Source organism: Anastrepha ludens, chromosome 2 (genome assembly GCF_028408465.1).
Source record: "Anastrepha ludens isolate Willacy chromosome 2, idAnaLude1.1, whole genome shotgun sequence".
Classification (NCBI taxonomy): domain Eukaryota; kingdom Metazoa; phylum Arthropoda; class Insecta; order Diptera; family Tephritidae; genus Anastrepha; species Anastrepha ludens.
Window position 1 is genome coordinate 84,391,950 of NC_071498.1, and position 22,733 is coordinate 84,414,682.

A 22,733-nucleotide genomic window follows, 5' to 3' on the forward strand; every position below is an offset into this window, starting at 1 on the left:
ATCTATTATTTAAATATCACAGTCCCAAAGTGACGGTTTAGTGTGCATTGCTAAGTAGAGGAATAATTCGACCATATTTTTTTTTTCAAAATCGTCGAGGCCAACCAATTTATGTGGACGCTGTCTCCTATCGACGCATGCTGAACGATTATTTTCTGTCAATGCAATCTCTATCAGTACACACACAAAGTTTCAGAAGATGGCGCTACACTGCACACTGCCAGAGATACCAATGCGATACTGCTTGATTTTTTCCCTTACAAACTTATTAGCCTTTTCGGTGACATATCCTGGCCACGCAGGTCGCCCCGATATTACCCCTAAGGACTTTTTCTGTGGGGTTAGTCAAAAAAAAACAATAAAGTTCGCACTTGTATTTTTTGTAATAGTTATTGAAATAAACTTTTATCATCGCTAATTCTTTGTGAATTTAACTTTTAACTTTGAGTTCTGCCATTGGACACCCTGTATATGCTTTGACATTGTTTCGATGGAATACCACGCATCTTCCTGATGATCAATTACGGACACCAGTTATCAGAACCAATCGGTTGACCAGCGATTTTTTTGATTGCAACAACATCCATTAATTCATATAAAAAGGTTCGTTTATTTTTATATTGTTGAAAGTCGTTCGTGCGCAATATTTATCGATCGTATTATACATCATGACGTCCTCGTCATATGCATATGACCCACAAGCCTGCAATTATCGGAGTGCAGTTAATGAATTTCGTAAATATGAGAAATGTCACAGTGTTAAGCACATAAACACAATTACTTATGTCTAATATGTTTTAAGTCAATATTATTTGTGTGCATTCATTCGGAGGAATATTACTCTAGTAAATAAGCATAAATTACATTTTTGCGAATCGATTCAACTCCATATGATTTGGCAGACGAATATTAGCTAGTCTTTGTGTGCTGTTTATTTTGCAAATGAATGCAAACACTCGTATGTATGTTCATATTCATACAATAAAATTTTAATACCATAAACTAATAGAATGACGCCTACAACCTTGAAAGGTGTTTGGGCCAAAGTTGCCCTCAAATGTTTAATTTGCCATACAGAGCTACAGCTTTATGTCGCTTCCATTTGTAAAATTTTTTTATGAGAATAACTTTTGACGTCCGGAAGAACTTTGTAAAACATATCGTAACATATGGGCTTACCTTTTATATTTATATTGGCGGCCGCCGTAGGTGCGCAGGGTTGATGCGTAACTACCATACGGAATTCAGAGAGAACATACGTTCGAATCTCGATAAAAGACGAAAATGAACAGCGGTCGCCCTTCAGCAGGCAATGGCAAAACTCCGAGTGTATTTCTGCCACAAAAAATCTCCTCTTCGTCTTAAATAGACGAGTAGGCTGGTGCGTGAATAGCATTCGGTGGGTCCGGATTCGAAAATAACAAAAGTTAGACAAATTTTTTTGTAACTCAAACCTTTTAATGTATTTCGGCCATTAAAAAGCTTATCATAAAATTATCATAAAAACCATCTCGATTTGGAGGCGACGTAAAATTGTAGTTCGTTTTATTTGTAAGACAACGTGAAAATTGATACCCAAAATTGGTTCAGAAACTCGATTAAACACATAACGAAGCCACCGTAGCCTAATAGTTTGGTCTGTGGTCGCCATGCGGTGGTGCCCGGGTTCGAATCTCCGGACATAAGTTAGCAAATGATGAAAACAGTTTTTTCTAGCAGTGGTCGTTCCTCAGCAAACTTTCGAGTGTATTTCTGCCATGAAATTTCGCGTGATTTTACATCCTCCCGTAACTTATGGATGTTTACGGCTAATTAAATGTATAGATATACTGCGAACTCTAATGCTTCTTTGTAGTAAACAATAAGGTAAATATTCATCACATGTGATAAATTACAGTTGATGTAATCTGTGACGTACATATCACACAACAAATTTGATGTAAAAATCACATCACTTATAAAAGCAATTTTTTTTTCACTGTATTTTCTTAAAATTTCATAAATATTATTCTCATATCTAGTAGCCAATGTACTAATTAAGTTAGGGTTATATTGTATATATTTCCTATAAATAATAGCAATAACACTCTCATATCTTCACTATTATTCAAAGTCGTGCAGCGCGTTGGCTATTTCATATTGGGTGCTATCACCAATTTCGTCCATCATTTGACAAACTGAGTGTTCCCTTCTCACCATCTTGCGATTATGCATTAATTTGTTCTGGTCCGTTATTTCCGACTTATCAGCGATCTGAAAAATTTAGTTTTTATAAATTTTTATTGGAAATGAACAATCATGAGAAATCAAAAATGTTCCACGCGCGCTCTTTTAGGCTACACAAAACTACTATCTTTTCCGAGTTCCGGCATTATTGCTTTCACTCTTTCATATACATTTTTTAATATAAATATATGAGAATAAGCACTAGTTTATATTCAAAGCAAAAATATTGCAAGAATTTTCATATGCATTAATAAAAAAATGAATTAGTTTCCATCATTCAACATTTGTGGGGTGAGTGCATGATGATTTGTTTTTATATTTTGTAATTTTTTTCAAGTTACAATAGAATTTTATTGGCTAATTTTCTTCTTTTTTCCCGGCATTTGCAAAAAAAAATTCAAAAGAATCAACTCTAGTTTTTTTAAATTGTTCTTGTTATGCGAATATGTAAAAAAATGTATATATCAAGATTTAGTGGGTTGTAAAACTGCACGTTCAAAATTTTTGTAAAAATTCCTATTAAAAAATTTCAAAATTTAAATGAAAATTTGTTGAATAAAACTGTATTTTCTTTTTCTAAAAATCCTGATTAACAAATTACAAATTCAATTGAAATTTCTGTTGGTTTTTTCTAAATTTTGGAGAGAGTTTGATTTAAATAGTTTTAGTTAAGGATAAAACAATAATTCAATAATATGTAACAAAAACAAATAAATAATGATAATAACAAACGAATTTTAATCGGGAAACATTGTACTTATTAAAAACAAAAAAAAATCATGCACTTAGCTATGCTCGCCATTGTAGATACGAAGGGAAAGAAAGTATGTAAATACCTTCATAAATTCTTATCTCGTAAATTTCGTTATAGTAACCAGCCTTCATTTATCGAATTCATTACAATGAGCATCAGTTGCTTGACATTGATTGGGTAATCTCCTATCATTTAAAATATACCAAACATACTCAGTGTATGTTCTGCTTTTGAAAACGAGCCCGCTCAATTCCAGTCAGCTCGTCCAATACCTTCTCACATTAACTGCGTTAGCGCTCTCTCTGGAACATTACTTTTACTAACATAAAGGCGGACAGTTATACCGACCTGCACAGAGAATTAAAATCGGCAAGGCTCTACTTACTGACAGAGATGAACTAAGTTGAGTGTTTAGTTAAGTGCAAAGCAGGAATTGCTCAAAAGCAAACAAGGAGTTTATGAAAAATTTAATTAAGTTACGAAAGATTTTAGGATGAAAAACCAATTTCGAAAGCGGATGCAGAATATTTGTATATTAAAATTTCAGTTTTGGGTAGAAATTTTTAGGGGAGAAACCAGGCTATTGAGTTAGCTAAATAGATATTTAATAAATATAGGAATCTAAATTAGCACGAAGAAAAATCGGGCCTGTACTGCCACAAAGTGGGTTAAGTCCGCATTTGTTTAAAAGCAATCTGTAATATAACAGAGCAAAGAAGCATAGATTTAAAAAGCAACGAAAACCATTTATGTAAACATAGATCATGAAAATGACGATAACAATTGCTGCTTACGTACATTATGGACGCGGCATCATGTGATGACAATGGTTTCTGACGCATTAAATCAAGTGGGAAGATGGTTTGGTTCTCTCAAAGTTCTTTAAATGTACTTAAGTTCTTTGGTCACATTTGAGTTTTAATGAAATTTTCAAAACATAAAATGTATACATTTTAGTACAATTATTTAAGAAATCAGAAAGTAAGATAAAATTACAACTACAACTTTTCCCGCTTGGGCCAAGAAACAAACTTGGGATTTTAGTGAGCAAATTACACTTACACTGACACTTACGTTGAAATTCATGTATGTATGTATATTATATTCATAGGTATATCAGAGGGCTACTAGAAAAGACTTCCCTGATACTTAAGGGCATTATTATTTAGGTAATTTCTCTTTAGTTTTGTTATTGGACGTGATGTTCACATCTTTTATAACAGAGGGTTTTTCAATTGGCGCGGGTCGCCCTGTGGCAGCCATTTTGTTTTGGTGACATCTGTCAAATCTTTTATTTATTATTCAGTTGTTTATGCCAAATCATCATGGCAAATTACACGATTGAACAGCACGTTCAAATGATACAACTTTATTATCAAAATGAGTGTTCATTAACACAAACGTTGCGCGCATTGCGCCCATTTTTCGGTAGACATGGTGGCCCTTCCAATTTCTTATGGCCCATATTGAACCATATGAACCTAGACGACATGTGGTTGCAGCAGGACGGCACTACGTGCCACACAGCAAAAGCCATTTTATTCCATTTCAACATCTACCCGCCCTTACTGAAAAACCCTTTATAACGATTATAAAGTTTATTTAAAACAGAAATATTTTCTTTTTGCCTGCACGTCCATTTCTTTCCTTTAATGTTTGTTCAAAGGTCCGATTTTTACCGTTTTTAGTTAAAGGGCATGCCAATTTCTTTTTTTCATTTTCTTTATTTATTGATTCTTTATTGTATAAGAAACTAACAAAAAGTTAACAAATCGTATGCGCTAGAGTATTATAAAGGGTGATTTTTTAGCTATTATCTTTTTAAGCAGTTAGTTTAAACAGCTGACGCACGTTTCGTGTTTTGTTTCACTGTCAAACATCCCCAGTTTGGTCTATAATTTAACCGTAAATCGTCTTACAAACGAACAATGCTTGCAAATCATTGAATTTTATTATAAAAATGCGTGTTCTGTTAAGAAAGCTTATCGCGCGCTTCTTCCATTTTATGGTCAGTTTAATCGACCCACTGAAGCGGCTATTCGAGCTATTGTGGCTAAATTTAGAACCAAATTTACATTATTGGACATTAAACCACCAACACGCTTACGTAGAGTGCGAACTGAAGAAAATATCGCAGCTGTATCGGTCAGTGTTAATGATGACCATCAATTATCGATTCGCAGCGATTGGGCCTCTGTAACTCAACAACGTGGACAATTTTGCGAAAGGATTTAGGTGTGAAGCCTTTCAAAATACAGCTGGTGTAAGAATTGAAGCCGAACGACCTACCGCATCGCAGAATTTTTGGTGAATGGGCTCTTGGAAAGTTGGCCGAAGATCCACTTTTTTATCGAAAAATTGTGTTCAGCGACGAAGCTCATTTTTGGATCAATGGGTAATGGTATGCTTAAATAAGCAGAATTGTCGATTTTGGAGTAAAGATCAGTCAGAAGAATTGCAAGAGCTACCAAGGTATCCAGAAAAGGTCACAGTTTGGTGCGGTTTATGGGCTGGAGGTATCATTGGACAAAGATGCTGCGAATCGTAACGTAACTGTGAATGGTGAGCGTTACCGTGAAATGATATCTTACTTTTTTTTGCCCAAAATGCAAGAGCTTGACTTGCATGACATGTGGTTTCAGCAAGACGATGCCACATGCTACACAGCACGCGTAACAATGGACTTGTTGAGAGGCGAGTTCGGTGAACATTTCATTTCACGTTCGGGGCCTGTCAATTGGTCACCCAGATCGTGCGATATAACGCCCTTAAATTTTTTTGTGGGGCTATGTTAAAGCTCATGACTATTCAGACAAGCCTGCTTCAATTAGCGCATTGGAAGACAACATTAAAGCATTTATATGTGAGATACCGGTTGAAGCATTGTGAAGAGTATGCCAAAATTGGACTTAGCGGAAGGACCATTTGAAGCGCAGTCGCGGTCAACATTTGCATGAAATAATCTTCAACATGAAATTATATGGATTGTACTATCGATTTAAATAAAAATTGCATGCATGTTTCTGAATTTTACGTGTGATTTTTTTGAAAAACTTTCCTATAGCTCTTAAAAAATCACACTTTATATCCTTGCCAGTGCTAAGAATCTAATTATTTGTTCAATGAGATATATATGTGTGTGTGATGATTTTTTGATTCATATGATTAAATCGGATGTAAATGTGATGGAAGGGAATGAATCGATGGAGCTAGAAAGGAAAAGGAAAGGCCTAGTTTCCGTTATCGCTATAGAAATGATTCTGCAAATTATATCAAAAACTGATATACGTATTTGTTAAGCTATCGGAAACGGTAATGATACTTAAAATAGAGTGTCCAATCGAGTTTTAATTACAATTATGTTTCAGAAATTGTGTCGGCGGCCGCCGAATGAGTTGGTGTGTAACTATTATTCGGTAGTGCCAGCCTGCTAGAAAAAGTTTTTTTCTAATAGCGGTCGCCCCTCGGCAGACAAGGGCAATTATCCCCGAGTGTATTTCTGTCATGGAAAACCACCATCAGTCCTTCGGTCGGTTTAAAGCTGTAGGTCCCTCCATTTGTGGAACAGCACAAAGACGCGAACCGCAAAAGGAGAAGCGCGGCCATAATATCAGCCAAGGTGTCAGCGCCAATTATATACATATATGTACGAGTATGTGTATATATATAAATCAATGACGTTAAATATCACTCATAAGTTAAAGGGAATTTTTATATCATTATCTTTTTATCACTCATATTTTACAAATTATTATTATTATTTTTATTATTGTGAGGGAATTTAGTACTGCGACCTGAAGGATCTATTGAGCCCTCTTCATGGATTCAGAGTATTTCTCTTCATATTTCTTCAATAAATTTAAGTATTTCCGTTAACTTATTGAGTTTTATTTCCTCCTCTGGTAAGATGTGTTTACCCATTGGTTTGTGCCGCTTATGCAACACTGCTGGACACGATGACAATATAAGTTTGGCGGTTTCAATTTCCTCCCTACAGAATTTGCATGCTCCTAATTCAATCCATAATGTCCTGTTAGAATTCCTATGATGATTCTAAAATGTATTGTTATATAATTTCATCCAATCTTCAAATCGATTTTGATTGCGATAGACCCGGTAGATTATCGCAGGGCGAACTTCTTTGTCTTTCCGCTACTTCCTGGATAGAGAGAAGAATTCACCCCAGAGGAGAATTTCCTAGGCCATAATATGGATATGTGCCTATAAATGGGGGAGCCCCCTTTACTGTCTAATTTATCTACATATTATCACGTTCTGCAACTCCTATGAACGGGGAACCTGGATATGTGTTTGGTTGTTATTTTCTAAGGCATTACATTTATGAAGACATTTCAGCAGCATTTTCGATGTAATTTGGAAAGAGTTTAAAGCCTTGAATGTTGCTTGGCTATCCATCTATTGTTTGTGTTACGTTCAAGGTTAAAGTTAGCGCGAAAGTGAGCACCACTTTTTTATTGAAATATATGCATTTGTGCTATATTCTATTATGCCCTAAATAGAGTTGTAGCGAACAGCGATTAACGGGTTGACGGGTGCTGAACAGCTGATTTACTCCTGTCGGAAAATTCGGTCGGTTAAACACAATTGCGGCGGGGACGGTTTTCTGTTTTTTCTACTGATTACAGTATAATGACTGGTTCTGCTGGTTACAGTATAATTAATTTTGTACTGGAATCTTTTTGTTTGCTATTTTTACGAATGCATGCCAAAATAACCAATATTGTTGCGAATAATAAAAATTATGTACACCTTGAACATATTATGAAGAGCATACATAATACTTACGGCTTGCATTTGCCACTTTGTCAATCTCCTTCCAAACTTGGTTTTTCTTCTGTATGTTTTGGTATTCCTTCAGAGATAAATCGTACATGCACTTGTATTTTCGCACTTCATCCAACACGTTGAAGGTCTTTGTTACAAAAAAATTGCTTCTTTTTAAGTTACTGATATTTTGCGGGTTTTCTTCATATATTATTTGCTTGTTATTTGTCCTCTATTGGTTGTAAACAAACAAATTGTCATCAGAAAAGTAATCCTGAGTATTCAACCCTGAGGAGAAAAATTTTATTTTTAAATATTTTCCCGCCGTAAAAATAACCCGCTCCCACCGCAACGCTGTGCAATTTCATGCGATCAAAAGTGTTCTAATTTTGACAGCGGGTACCATTCAGCCCGTTACCCGCTGTTAGGTGCAATTCTGTTTAAAACACCACATATTGCTTTTGTACAAAATATTTCTTGACTAATGACTGCTATTGAACATCGTCGTTATTAAATGGCCTTAGTGGGACTTTCGCTTACAGGAATATACGTACCTTTCTCTCAGTATTATACCATTTTCACGTATGAGATGTTCATAATTGCATGTATGTAGGTATGTGTTTATGCACGTCACTATTGGATTGCATCCGATTAACGAGCACTGAATTGTATGATTTCATTAAGCCTAATATTTTACCGCACGATCTGTCGCAGTCGTCGGTACTTCTACTTCCACTACACTTCGCAATTTTTCTGTTTATTTAGCATGGGTTTTGGCATGCCCATTAAAATATGTGTGTTCATTTATATTGCAGTTGTTGTGCGTCTGCGTATGTGTGAGTGTATGTGTATGGGAAGGGAGCACCAAAAATATTGACTCAAGCTCTTATCATTCCATTTTATCTTGAAACATATACAAGTATGTTCCGAAGACCATTCAAAAGCCCTCTCATAATTCAGTTGATTTCGAAGTATAAAACGTCGTCTGTCGTTCACACGGTAAGAGTCGATTTATCGGTTGCGAACGGTTTAAACGAAAGTCAGTGCTGTGCTGTGAGACAAAATACTCGAAAGTAAACTAATGGAAGAGCTATAGTGATGATGAAGTAGTTTATTTCGGACAGAAAAAAGGATATTCGCATTGTAAAGAATTGCATTGTAAAATTTTAACAAGAGTTTCTGATTTTGAAGTGTAAGCATGTAATTTTTTTACAATACATTCGATAAAATATATGCTAGCGCATGCTATGTATTTCCAATAATTCGTACCACATCAATTCGGTTTCCCTGTGAACATTAATCCTTATCAGTGAGGATTCCACCGCTACGAGAAGTGTAAGTACAAAAACTCATACATCTTCATCTCGGTGAATGTGGCAGCACGCGACTTATTAGAGTAATTAACATTTACATTGCGAGTTTTTGCTAAATAAATATACATCTAAATCGGCGCTTCAGTTAATGTATTTAGTATGTATGTGAATATAAATGAGTGTATGTGTGTGTACTTTGGAATTATTCTCCTGAGCAACAGTTGGCTATGCGTCAATTTGAAGTAAAATATGTTGTGTGTTTGTATATTTTTGTGGGTATTTAAGACAGCAGTTTAGCCCATTATATCTCAATACAAATTTTCCATCATCACCTGAATCTCGAGCTTCCACAGAAAAATTCATGACTATTTCATTTATCCGCGGATTTTCAAATTTTTTTTGTTCTAGTAAAACAAGACATTTTTGTTATCTAAAAAATTTGCATATGCACATAAAACTATAGTTTTTATATAGTAGTGCTGTTTACTCAGTGTTTCATTTTCCCATCAATTTAAATTTTTAAAGGACTTGAAAGTTCTAAAGAGCTAAATTTCCAAAAAATGATTTTAAATGCTTATAAATACTTACTATGAAATATTAATATGGATATCCAACGAAGGAGGATTTTTTTTTAAGAGCTGAATATTTTCTCTAGTTTTCTATCCATATTAATATCGGTTTTTTTTTTTTGAGAGCTTGAGAACTTAAAATAATAATATATATTTATATATATTATATAATAGGCGCTTACACCTTTTTTTGGTGTTAGCCGAGCTCCTCCGCCTATTTGTGTGTCTTGATGTTGTTTCACAAATGGAAGGACCTAAAGTTTTAAGATATTTCTTTTTTAAGAGAAGCTTTTTCATGACAGAAATACACTCGGAGGAACCCAGAACCCAGAATCATTAATATCGGTTCATTTTGTACTAATTTATGAGCAATTAAAAAAAAATGTCTTATATAATTAAAAAAATTGATTTTGAGCCGAAAAACAAAATTGCCGATAAATCTTCAAAAAAAAAAGAACATGTCCCGTATAGCCCGATTGAGTTGAAATGGAAAGCATTACCTACGTTTCTCCGGATGATATAAATGATAATACAAATCAGAAATATTATTATTAAGTTTTCTCTTATTAAAATGTGGTAGATAATTTCATGGCATTTATATGCCCTTCGTAGCTATGAGTTACATTATCCTTTCGATCAGCCCAATTTTTGAATACTTTTCCCAATAAATCTAGCCATATGGCGTGAATGGTGGCTTGAATATTGCAATAAATCTGTTATTAAGTCCGCTGTGTAACAAGTTGCACCATCTAGTTGGAATCAAATGTCGTCGATTTTTAGCTGATTAGTATTTGGAAACAGTAATTTATTCGGCATGACTCGATAGTGTTAGCCATTCACCGTAGCGGCGGCTCCTTTCTCATTTCTAAAGACATGCCGCCGGTGCTCTGTGAAATTCGCGAACATATTTATTTATTATTTTTCACAGTAAGTTTCCAAAATTTAGAAAGGTTAAACGATTCATTACGACTTGCCCAATCTTTCCATACAGTTTGCCATTTTCAGCAGTCAATTCTCACTTATCTATATCGATACTTCTTATGCAGCTAAAAAAATACCCGAGTACAAAGTGTGATTTATTGAAAACTTATTTTTTTGAAATTTGAAGGTTCTTTAAGGAATTAAATTGATGAAAAAATGAAATAGTGAATATGCAGTCTTACTATTATTGTTTTGAAGGCATTTTGCACTGCACCCTGATTTGACCCATAATTACAACATTTGCATATTCCAGTTTTCTTGGATGACTTTTACTATCGCCTGATGTTCTAGATTATGGCGCAAATTTAATTATCCAATTTTGTTTTTGAATAACTTTTTTAAAAAATTAAAAAAATTATTTTGAGTGAGGAAAACCTCTATTTTAACATTTACGCCTTCCATTGTTTGTCTGTTCGTATACCGTAGCTGTCTAGTTCACAAGTATCAAATATGATTAACAAACGACGCTATTTGCAAACGTTATAAATCTTCCGGTGGGGTGATTAATTTTGCGACACCTTATTTATGTAAATGTTATGCGTCATGCAATTCATAAAAAAGTCAGATTTCTGGCAAAACAGCTCTGGGGTTTTGTATAATGCAACTTGTTTTCCATTTTTTGGCCCATTTAACCAAAAATTCGACCCGTGTACTTATAGTATTCCAACCACAGAATTTGCTAGACTTAGATTACGACTTCTGATTAGTCAATAAATTATAAGGCTACCAATCACTCCACTTCAAATTCGAATTTAACGACTTTTTCTAGAATTAGAAAATAAGTTGTCATTTTATCGGAGGTGACCACTTCGAGAATATGAAATAAATTTGGCGGAATAAATAAAGTTGAAAGCTTTGGTTTCGAAAGTTATTTGCATCAATTTTTAGTTTAATCGCTTTTAATACCCACATCTCTTAAAGGAACTTGAGATGTTCATAAAAATTCGAAAGAAAATTTTAATAAAAATCGAAAATGCTTAACTCGATGGAGTTTTAATGTGTAAATGCTACATGGGAAAGTCATAGTGAGATATGCTGTGCCAACCGAGTATTAGATTTTGCAAATCGATGCCAATCAATTAATTTTGCATTAAGTCACATTTAATTACTTTTGCGAAAATTTAACTTAAACTGATAGTGACACTGTTTTGTGCGTTTCTGTGTAACACAACCAATTTTTTTTATTTTTTTACCATGCATTTCAAAATGTGCTAATTAAGTTTGCTGAGTTTTCTACATTTTTTATTTCTTGCTTTTCTTTTTTAATACTCATTGAATTTCTGTGATTTACCTTTAATTCCTGATTTTATCATTCCGAAAATATTGTAATTGAGTTGACTTCTTCTGAGTTCAAAAATATCATACAAATACAATCTGGGAAATCTTTCTCACCAGTCTTAATTATTTTGAAAATCATTTTTTTACTTTTCACCGCAAATGCTTTTTTACGCTCATCACTACTGCATTTTACGAATGCCCTTGATTGTAATTTATATTGCATGTAGTAAAGTATATAAGCACGTTAGTTTTAAAGAATTTATTCACACACATTTAAAAGCACAATTTGCAATACATTATTCGCATGCAAATTGCTAGCGAATACATTCCAGTAGCGGCCGGCGCATAGCTATACTTATTTCCAATACTGCATATACATATGTTTAAATGTATGCCCAGGTGCATGATTTTAAAATTTTAAAATTTTAGAAACGTGACTTATTAAACATGGAAAGGCGGAAGTAGTTTGATATATGTGATAAGAAAATAAATACTTGTGCATTACAATCATATTTATATGGAATTTAAATGATTTAGTTGCGTATACGCCATGACAGTCGACTGCGACGATTTCCGATTTATCTCTTCAAATGCACACCAACTAGCAAAAATCGTTGTGCTCTGATTTGAGTACTTCACAGCAACATAACACGTGATTATTAAGTAAGAAAGAGTGGGCAGATTCTGTAGAAGCTGCCTAATGACGAGAAAGATGAAGCAATAACTGTCCCGCTTGTGTAAAAGAAGGCGTTGTCGCTTTGTCGTTACCTTAGTGTAGTGAAGTTGACTAATAAAGTTCATTAAAGAGTTGGTGCAAGAAGTGAAATAAAAAAAATCAAGTACTATAACTTAACTAGAGGAATTGTTGAGTTAGCACCTTGGGGAGTGACTTATTGAAAATTCTATAAGCAAAGAAAACCATTGTAAAATATGTATGAACATGTGACTAAAAAAAAGTCATATATTCTACTGTATGAGAGATAACTACAGTATCTGTTATTAAATTTTTAATGTCCTATGCCCCATGAGTTAAAGGAAAATCATATATAGTTTATTAAATTAATATCCAAGTTTATAGCCAAAAACTCAAGAGCCAAACCATCCAATTCCTATGTAAAAAAGGGTCGTTGAGTCCGAAAATTCAAATATTTATATATTTTATTATAATGTTTTTAGATATGGGCAAATAATGGCTTTGGAATAAATAAAAACAAGGAAGACCAAAAAAGTTTCTAATATTTTTAAAGTAAATTAACCGATGAAAACAGGTCACATACATCAAATCAAAAGTAAAGAAATTTGCATCCAACGAAATAATAATATTACAAAAACCGATTTTTGTTGGTCACTTATTAAACTTTACTTAAGTAAGGTCAAAGAAAAATGTGTATTCTCCTGCGTATAACTTTGATTTCCATTAGATGATTTGTTTCATTCATATTATAAATTTTTTGTAGATATATTAGGTTTAAGAATTAAGTAAAAAAAATTTTCAAAAATCGTTTGAAATTCTTACGTTTATATTTCTTACCAAATGAATTGAAAAATTTCATATTTCGAAACAAAAAAAAACATTTTTTTGTTAACTTTGTAAATACCTTAAAAACGTTTAATTTGATTGAAAAATAAAGTGTAGTCGAAAGATTTCAAATTCTATCACCTTTCTTCTTCTTCTTAATAGGCGCGATAAACGTTTATGCGATTTTGGCCAAGGTTAACTAAGCGCTCCAGTCGTTTCTTTCTCGTGCTAACCGGCGCCTGTTGGACATACCAAGTGAAGTCAAGTCCTTCTCCACCTGATCTTTCCAACGCAAAGGAGGCCTTCCTCTTCCTCTGCTACCACCAGCTGGTACCGCATTTAATACTCTCAGAGCCGGAGCATTTATATCGATTCGTACGACATGACCCAGCCAACGAAGCCGCTGGATCTTTGTTCGCTGCGCTATGTCTATGTCGTCGTAAAGCTTTTACAGCTCATCGTTCCATCGTCTGCGATATCCGCCGTTGCCAACGTGCAAAGGTCCAAAAATCTTGCGCAGAATCTTTCTTCCAAACACTCCAAGTGCCGCTTCATCGGATGTTGTCATCGTCCATACTTCGGCGTCATACGTTAGGACGGGCATGATGAGAGCCTTGTAGAGTGTTAGTTTTGTTCGTCGAGAGAGAACTTTACTACTCATTTGCCTACTTAGTCCAAAGTAGCATTTGTTGGCAAGAGAGATTCTATGTTGGATTTCCAGGCTGACATTATTATAGGTGTTAATGCCGGTTCCTAAATATAAGAAGTATTTTACAACCTCGAAATTATAAATGTCAACAGTGACGTGGGTGCCGATGCGTGAGTGCGCCGATTGTTTGTTTGAAGACAAGAGGTACTTTACCCTTACCTTTAGGTTGATATATTTTTAGTTTTCATCGGTTTTATCTAAACAAGAGAGAAAATTCGTTAGGATGAGTTCCATGAGGACGGCATCCATAAGTATCGCAGGTGTCCTTGGCTTATTATTTGATGCTGATTTTTCAGATCTGCTCTTTGCTGGGCTTTGTAAGGCGGATTGCTTCCAAGTTTTCAAAGCCATATAACTTTAAACTATTATTTACCGCAACAATTCGATCACACTTGGAGTACGCGGTGTTTATTTCGCCGTTTAACGTTTATTATTTGACCGTTCAATCAAATGGTCATAAAAAGACTTTAAACTTTTCAGAACACATGCCGCCTTCTTTTCATTCTTCCCCCTTTAATGCTCTTAAATCTTGAGTATCTTGATAGTAGTAGATCCGTATTGTGGGTATCTTTTACTTACAATGTTATTTAGAGTGCTGTTGATTGTTAGAACGATTTAATGGGTCCAAGCGATCTCTTCAATTTCTTCTTTCATTTTATTGTAGCAACGTGAAAACACTATATACCAGTATTGCTCCTATTTATCGTACCATTAGAGAGTTGAATGACCTAAGCAATGCTACATCGCTTAATTGTTTTTTTAATTCCCTTAAATTCTTATTTTTTAATATTTTTTGTTTAAAATATTTTTATTATAATATTCTGAATTATTTACCATTCTAAGTTATTTTGTACATATACAGTCTGTAATTGGTTAAATAAATAAATAAATACAAAAAAAAGGTGTGTAACTGTGCTATAGGCTAATAATTGTGTTGATGGTCATTAAATTTCTTCACCCTACCAGCCCTGGTAAGTGCGTCGGCTTATATGAAGTTATATGAATGAATAAGAGCGGACCTAAATGGAATAAAGAAACTGTGTGTGAGGTATTAACAAAAATCCTCAAAAGCACATATATGGTAATATGTGTCGTTCCAATATCCGTTACCACCTCGTACGGTGACACTGACCTGTGAAGTTCAATTCTCAATAGCTTTGCATTGAATATGGGGAATAGCCAATGGTCATGTGAACTTTGAGGGCAGTGACCGATTTCAACTTATTGGAGTAGACGTGCAATTTGTACAAATGCATAGATTAGTATAAATATAAATTTATACTTGATAGGTTTGGCGTGTTTTTTGAATATGCATACTTCGCAACAAAACGATGACACTTCAAATTTTGTCCAGTTTTCAATATTTTTTTCTTTGTTTTTTTTTAAAGTTCATTATTTTTTCTAAACGTCTAACTCATTGTCTGACAAAAACAAAATAAATCCAATTTTTACACTTTATATAAGGTTAGAAAATTTCCACTTTCCATCATAATTCGACGGGTTTTAATCAGAATTTCTAGAAAAATTATAGGTATGCAGTTGTATAGCTTATTTTTAGTATAATAAAAGTCGAATATGAAGATACAAAAAAATGCTGTTGATTTTTATTTTTATAATTCTTACAACTTCAAAATTGCCCTTTTTTATACAAAAGTTTAGTAAGCTGTAAAATAACCACATATAAAAATTTGTGTAAATTTGCCGTGAAATTGTGAAAGTTCGTGGATTTTTAATTATTTTTATATCAAATGCAGTTTTCGTTAGACATTGAGCTATACTTTTACAAAAAAAAAAAAAAAAAAACAAAAAGGGGAATTCGAAAAAAATAAATAAAAATATTCAAAGCTGGTCAAACTGTGGATGAGCTCTCGTTAGCCGCGGTGATGGATCATGGTATAATTTTAGCAATATGGTGACACATTTGTTTTTAATAACAACATGTAACATCCTGCATAAATTTTGAGTACTTTTAGTACTATGGATTTTTCACATTTAAAAATTTATGATTTTCATTAACTTTCGTAATTTAATGCAAAAATGTGATTTGCTGATCTGTTTTTTCTTCGCTATTTCCAATGGCCACCGTAGTCGATAGTGCTTATGAATTTTATATTCCTCTTCGCTATGAGTACATTAAAATTTATCGAAAGCTTTCATTCGACTTTCCATATAAAAGAATTGCAATAACTGGCACAAAAAAGATTAGCATTTCAAGCAGTTATAATTTATGTGGGGCCTTCAGATGCCATTTATATTATATGATAAAGAATGTCACTGTGTTCAAGGTTTTGATATTTTGTATCAATTTGAGTTGCTGCTGTCGTATATTATATTAAAATATTATTATATTAAAATAGTATATTAAAATATTAATATATTAAATATTAATATTTTAAAATATTAAATTAATGACATTTCGAAAAAAAATTTGTTGATCATGCATGGTATAGTAAGAATACGGAAAGACTGAAATTTGAATATGTGAGCAACAGTTATGTGATCAGTGACTCTGCTATCAAGTTTTAGATAATTTAACGTGCATACTTATACTAGAAAATATAATATTTTCATTTTTTTATTAATACAAGTTTTTTTATACGTACACATTTTGGAGGGCATCGTAGTGGGTTAAAACAGAAGCAGTTCGAACTTAGCTTAGATCCAATATTCAATAATTTTTCTTATGCGTAGTTTCACCAATTCGTTACTATCAATCCTTACTATTTGAGTCAGGTGTATATATTATATTATATATATGAAGGTATGAGTAGTTTAAGTATTTAGAGTAGGTTTACAAAAAAACAAAAATACGGTTTGTTTGCATATCTTTTAAAATGTAATTTGTTTACACTGGGTTTGCTTGTGCTTGCACCACGAAACACTCTTCAGCCGACACTGTTCTCGGCCAGTAAACTAGCCATTACGGCGTCCCCTGGTGTTTCTTATTCTTTTTTATTTTCTGCTCGCTCTTCATCCATTACGCCATCATAAGTGCTGAAGTGTATTTCAGGCTGAAGTTTCGCAATTGGCATTACAGCAGACTTAGCTTGTGATACCATTAGGACCAACTCCTAGGTTAACTTTTACATAGACAGCCATGGAGCCAGGTGCAGGGAAGCAATAGAATGGTTGGCAGCATGTAAGCTACATTTCTATTGCATTCCAGGCCATAAGTGCATTGAAGGGGAAGGAAATAGTAGACGATATAGCGAAAAACAGGGTCTCTCTATCGTCGAATTTTTCCAACGAAATACCAAAGCCAATTCGAATATTATACCTGATCAGAAGAGATGGGAGAGCTCGTCCACTAGCAGGAATGCAAAGATTATGTGTTAACATGACGATCACATTCATACTCGATTTATACTATGACACAACTTGAAAATATTGTAGCACTAGGATAGGCGTCTGACGAGCCATAGCTCAGTAGCAGCGTATGCTTTTAACCTTCCGTCAGGCGCAACTATCAGGCTGTGAACTTCGGGCGCAATGTGCCTAAGTGGCACACTTTTAAAAACACATAATAAAAGTATAATTACATAGTTTATACATATGGGAAATACAGAAGTGACATTAAGGGATATGAATAAGAAATAAATCTAAATACTCTCATAAAAATCCATTTATTTGACAAAAATTTATCAGTTACAAAAGATAGTCGTAAATTAAGGTTGAAAATAAAAAGTTAAAACAGTCAACCGAAAATAGTTTACAAAAAATGAAAGAATCCAATAAAAATTCAATTTGTTGTAAATATAATGATCAAGAAAACTAATTTATTATAGGTACAATAAAAATATAAAGCTCAAACAATCCTTTTATTGCGCTTGTTTTAGGTCTCTTCGGATAGAGTATTTTTATCCTCTGAAGTATAACACTGTTCACACGTATATTCATACGTATATGAATGGGATAAACAAAGTGGTGATTTACATTTCTTGCATTCGTGATTCGTCAGTCTTCTCAAACCAGTTTCGCTAGTGCAAGTTGAGCATCGTCTTCGTTTAGGGGGCGGAGAAGGGCTTCGTTCATTTGGAAGTGAAGGTCGATATTTTTTTAACCTTATTTGAAGACTGAACGGTATTCCGTGGGTTTTCAAGCTTCTTCGACGTAGCTCCTCGATTGTCAGTTCATGAGCCAACTTTTTCAAGAAAAGCCTTCTACGCAGTGGTTATAGGTTATTACTGAGGTATATCACTTGAGAGTTAATACCAGCGACATTCAGCATTGTAAAAAATATAACCATTGGCCAGCGTTTGATATTTCGTGATACATTGTACGTTGCACACATTTTATCTACAGTATCAACGCCACCTATCGTTGAATTATAAAACGAGATGATTTCTGGTTTATTTTCCTTGGAATCGAGATCAATGTTCTTGTTGTCATGAAGAGTCGATACGAGAATAACATTCCTTTTAGAACGTGGAACATATGAAACCAAAGTTTTTCCGTCATTGAACCCAAACAAACTTGTGAATTGTTGTCTTCCCTTAGTAGCTACAAAGTCAGGTGGCAATTGTCTTTTATTTTTTCTTACGGTTCCAACATAGGATATTTTTTTTTGTTTCAGTTCGTCAACTAGATCCATATCAGTAAACCAGTTATCGCCTGTTATATTGCGTCCAGTGCCAAAAAGAGACTCAGACATTCTCAAAACTACGTCCCTTGGCCTGTTGCTAATAGAAAAGAGCCCCTCTGGTTGCCTTCCAGCATAGATTTCCATGTTGTATACGTAATTCATTTTCGCGTCGACGAGAGCAAAACACTTGATGCCATATTTATTTGGCTTAGATGGTATATATTGCCTAAAGGGACAGTTTCCACGAAAACCGGGTAGCATTTCGTCTATAGTCATATTTTCCCCAGGAATGTAACTATCTTGGCAACTTCTTATGAATTTCTCGAAAATATCTCGAACTGGAGCGAGCCGATCCAGTTCTTTTCTTTCCTCTCTTGTACTTCGGTCATCAAAACGAAGGCAACGCATAAGTGTCTTGAATCGCTTAATATTCATGACAATGCCAAATCTTTCAACCCCATCATCGTCTATTCCCCAAAGTTCTTCCAGATATTGACGATTCCCCCTGTATGCTCCTGCAAGGTATAATAACCCAATAAAAGCTCGTATTTCTATACGGTCAGTAGGCTTAATGTCCCTTTCTCTAGAAAAATTGTTTCTAATGGTCTCAATGTATTGGTTGGTGTATGTTACTATTATGTTTAATATTTCGTCGGTAAAAATATTATTCCATATATCAACAGCAGTACTAGCATTTCTTGCATTGCCTTTTACTCCAGGTAAGTGAGTAATTATGTTGTGAGGTCCTCTGCGTGCACTTCGCAGAGGTGGATTTTGATTCCACTTACTGATCTTATCTTTTCCTAGAAAAAAATGTATGTCTCCAGAATTTTCATCATCTAGGTCGGTCTCATCATCCTGCTCTGTCTCGGAATTTTCACCCCATTCTTCTACCTCGTCGTCTGAAGCAACATCGCTTTCCTCCCCAAATTCGTCTTCTATTGTGGGATCGTCGTCATCAGCCACCAGAAAATTTATAACTTCTTCCACGTCTTTGGACTCATTTAAATTGAAGTATCGACGAGACATTTCTATCAAGAATATAAAACAAATTAAAACATAAAACCTTTGTAACGAGTTTGGGCGCAATGTGCCCTGCAGGCCACATCAATAAATCAGGTTATTTTCAACTAACTATTAAATATTAATAAATTATTTCGTATTAAAATGGGGCAGTAGTTAATTACAAATCAGTAATTTTGAAAATACTTACTTTAAAAAATGTGTTGAGTTAGGGCGCAATGAGCTTCTCCGATCAAACTACGTATAACTTCACTTTGGGAAGGAAAAACTAAACTGAGTTGATTTGATATAAAGAGCACACCATAAGAAGCAGCTATTGAGCAAAAGAGTAGTAAAGGGTAAAAAATAATAGAGTGAGACAAAAAAATGTGTGAGCTGTGCCTCACAGATCGGGTGCGCCCGACGGAGGGTTAAGAGAGGAGTCTCGGACAGTGAGGAATGCAGGAAATGTAGGGAGCAGGGTTTAAGGAAAACTGGGGAGAATCTCCTTTGCGGATATCCTGCCATATTCAAAATACTCTTCAAATATTAGGATTGGAACATAACTCAGCTGTAGGTTGGAAATGCCTGCTTAAATTCTCAACAGAAAGAAGCACCAATCGAGTGGACTATTTCAAAATACATAAATAAGGAACTCCATCTGGTGTCGCTATGAACCGAACCCGTCTATGTGTGACTGCAAGTCGACCAGTTCAACCTAGCCTAACCTTTGCACCGGATTCATTAAAAAATAATGATAAATACTTTCGTCGCGTGGGGCATTTAAAATGGCTTAGTGGAATATTTACTGAAAATGGAGCTTACTGAAAATGAAGAACATTCTGTATCACATTTTCTGCCAGTTTTTAAGAACTTCATTTCTAGCTTTTTTACTTGTCTAAAATTAGTAACCAAAAGTATTTTACGGGTGCATACGTGTAAGTCAAATTCTTACCGCTATGAAATACTTAAAAAGTCTTTTTTCAAGAGTGTGATACCTCGTGTCCACAGCGAGTAGTGCCCAACCTTTAAAGTACATATTATTTGATTATATATTATATATGATATATACGATTATATATGATTATAATATGTCCATGAAGTGTATTTCTACAAATACTAATATATTTATTTATAAGTAGTATTAGTAGTATTTACTGCAAATAAAAGTAAAATATACAAAATTTGAGATTTACTTATTGTAATATCGTATCGTATTGTAATCGTGCAAAACAATTAATCGGTTTACGGTTTTGAAAACCAGTTAAACTCTTTTATTAAGTAATCTCTGTATCTAAAGGCATATTTAATAAAACGCCAAAGTTTATCCGAATGATCGTTTTCCCCATTGAGAATTTCAATCAGTTGTCAATCATTTAAGGTAAATTTTCCGAAAAAGACTTTTCTATATTCTCTTTATATTGGTCAGCGCGCCAGGAAATGTGCTATGTTTTCAAGCTCGCCTAAATTACAATTCACCTTCATAATATAACTAGCAACCCGCCCAGCTTCGCACGGGTATAAAATATATACCCTATGTCACTCACTGAAAAAATGATTAAAATCGATCCAGTAGTTTTGGCTTATTCATTATTACCCGTGGCCCGCACGCGTTAAATTTGGAGTAAAACAATTCCCCTTTCTTTATAGCATGAAGATTTCCTGCTATCTTTGGGATATCTAAATTCATACCCTACATTTTTGCATATTAACTTTTTGCATTTTTACATATTTATTTATTTTATTTTTACAACAATTACTATATTACAGAATGTCTTTATATACAACGTTCATAGCCTTCTTGTCATTAGACAATACAAACATGTTTTCTCTAGAGGTTACTCTTGAAAGAGCGACATACAGTTGGCCATGTGAAAAACAGTCAACACTCAAATCTAAGCCTGCAACGTTGAAGGTTTGACCCTGAGATTTATTAATGGTCATTGCAAAAGATGTCTTTACCGGAAATTGTAAGCGTTTAAATTGGAATGGTAGATCCGATGGTATCAGAGGGATTCGGGGAATCAATACATCTTCTCCGGTACCACATCCTGTGAGTATTGTGCACTCTATTATGAAAGTTTTCAGTGATTTTACCAGCAAACACGTGCCATTGCAAAGTTTAGGTGGACTTAGGTTTCTTAATAAAATAACAGGACAACCTATTTTCAGCTCCATTTTGTGAGGAGGGAGTCCAGACGGGTTCAAAGAATTTAGAAATTCTGTAGGAAATTAAACAGCTTCTTCCAAATCGAGAACAGTATCGACCGAGTAGTATATTTTCGTCGGCGCATCAATCTTTGAAATAATCAAGTTATTTACTTTATCTACTTGTTCGTTAGTTGGTGACAGAATAGCTCTTTCTTTAAACCAAGATATTGTCTTATAACTTATGTTATCAATGTCTGGATAGACATTGTTGACTAACTCTTGGATGTTGTCTATCAAAACACAAGGGTTTTCTAGGTTAATCCTTCCCTTACTTTGTGTTAATTCTCCATTGCCAACTTTTAGCAGCATCTCTGGAAATAGCCTGTTCTCACGTGAAGATGACGAAATCCTCATATTAGTTTTAAGCTCTAATTTATTGACATACGACTAAAGGTGGGATCTTTTTAGCGAAGCATTTATTTCGTCAGCACGTGTTCCTCGAGTCACAACTGGTAGGATTTGACGGAAATCTCCTGAGAACAGAATTGTACATCCACCCATAGGTGCATTTTTGTTGCGCAAATCGCGCATTGTCCTATCCAGTGCTTCCACAGACGTCTTGTTTGACATGGTAGCTTCGTCCCAGACTATTAATGAGCAGTCACGCATCAATTTTCCTGTATTGCTCTGTCTAGAAACACTACAGACGCTGTTATCATCATCGGTAGCGATTTTCAGCGGGTGCTTCATTGTAGAGTGTGTGGTTCGGCCTCTTTCCAAAAGAGTAGCGGCAATGCCGGATGACGCAACAGCTAACGCAATTTTTCCGGTAGATCTCAATTACTAATTACTGTTGTTATATCT

At 34.4% G+C, this 22,733-nt stretch overlaps 1 protein-coding gene across 1 annotated transcript in view; it reads left to right on the forward strand.

Annotated features, from left to right (window-relative positions):
* Window positions 1–8,785: 8,785 nt before the first annotated feature.
* The window catches only part of LOC128871987 (sodium-independent sulfate anion transporter), a 47,025-nt gene continuing 33,077 nt past the window's right edge, over window positions 8,786–22,733 (forward strand). Inside the window, exon 1 of the mRNA XM_054114223.1 lies at window positions 8,786–9,100. The gene's annotated coding sequence lies outside the window, so the exon portion shown is untranslated. The remainder of the gene's footprint in view (window positions 9,101–22,733) is intronic.